The sequence below is a fragment of the Galeopterus variegatus genome, unplaced genomic scaffold (genome assembly GCF_000696425.1).
Source record: "Galeopterus variegatus unplaced genomic scaffold, G_variegatus-3.0.2 Scaffold176, whole genome shotgun sequence".
Taxonomy (NCBI): Eukaryota; Metazoa; Chordata; class Mammalia; order Dermoptera; family Cynocephalidae; genus Galeopterus; species Galeopterus variegatus.
In genome coordinates this window covers 67587-68756 of record NW_007726287.1, presented here as the reverse complement: position 1 = coordinate 68756, position 1170 = coordinate 67587, and the positions used below count along the sequence as shown (strand labels likewise).

General features: G+C 60.8%; 1 protein-coding gene across 1 annotated transcript in view; it reads right to left on the bottom strand.

Moving 5' to 3' along the window:
* The window catches only part of NTNG2 (netrin G2), a 68691-nt gene that overhangs the window by 4138 nt on the left and 63383 nt on the right, over nucleotides 1–1170 (bottom strand). The gene's annotated exons all lie outside the window — the stretch shown is intronic.

Genomic DNA, 1170 nt, shown 5'->3' with positions numbered 1-1170 from the left:
CAACCCTCAGTGTTGCCCCCTTACCGGACCGGCAATGGGATTGCAACCCTCGGTGCTGCTCCAGCGCCTCGCTCAGCCAGTGAGCGGGAACCGGTCTGTATGTGGGATCCGAACCCTCGGCGGGAGCGCCGCCGCGCTTCCCAAGCGGCGCACTATCCAGTGCGCCACCGGGCCGGTCCAGACTCTGGGTTTTGAGGGGAGGAGGAAGATCCTCAGTTTGGGACAGCTGCTACCACGTGGGTAACCAACAGCCTGGCAGAGGGGCGAGAGAGCCAAGCCAGCCAGCGAAGGGTCGCCTGTTTGAATTCGCAGAAAGGCCTGGGGAAGTGGGAACCCTGATAGGAAAATGGTTTCCTGAAGGCTATTTTGTGAATTCTTTTTAATCCCCAAACCAGCCTGGTATCCACCAACACAGAAAGAAAACAGGCCCGGAAGCAGCGGTGAACAGATCGTTTACTCTGTCGGATTATACACCATCTCCCACCGCGGTGACCAGCGTTCTCACCAGTGTCCCTCCTTACAGGGGACAGTTAATACAAACAAAAATAGTTCTCTACAAAACAAAGTTTCCAATCCTCCAACCCTTCTGTCCACCCCCGCCCCCAGCCGGTGAGTTCCTTAGTCAGCAGGCCTCACGTGGGGCCCGGGGTCTGGGGGGTTGCAAAGGAGAAAAGAAAGAGTATAAAAGAGAATCAAGTCAGCGACTAGATTGTAGGCAACTGGGTTCCGCATCCGGTGGCTGAGGGTTAGCCAGGGACAGGCGCAGGGGTGTCTGCAACAGTCCTGTGTGTGTGCATGTGCGCTGGGAGGCAGGACCTGGGGTGTTGGCGTGAGCAGCGCTTCTCCCGACCCCCCGTCTCACCGCCAGCAAAATAAAAATAAAAAATAAAAGGAAAGGGGCAGCGGGTAATAGAAAAACTAAAACCCAAATCGCAGGCCGCTGGGGCCCCGGGCCAGGGCCCCACAGCGCCCGCTGCTGCCGAGGGAGGGCAGTGCCAGGCGGGGCAGGTGCCACGAAGGCGGACGGGAGGACCCTGCTGAGTAGCACCTGGGAGCAGCTCCGGCCGCACCCTTCTGGCCGGCCCGGCCCCCGAGACCCCCGGCCCCAGGGCGCAGGTCCTCCGGGCGCGGCTCAGCAGCCCAGGCGGGCGGCCAGCCCCAGCAGCAGCA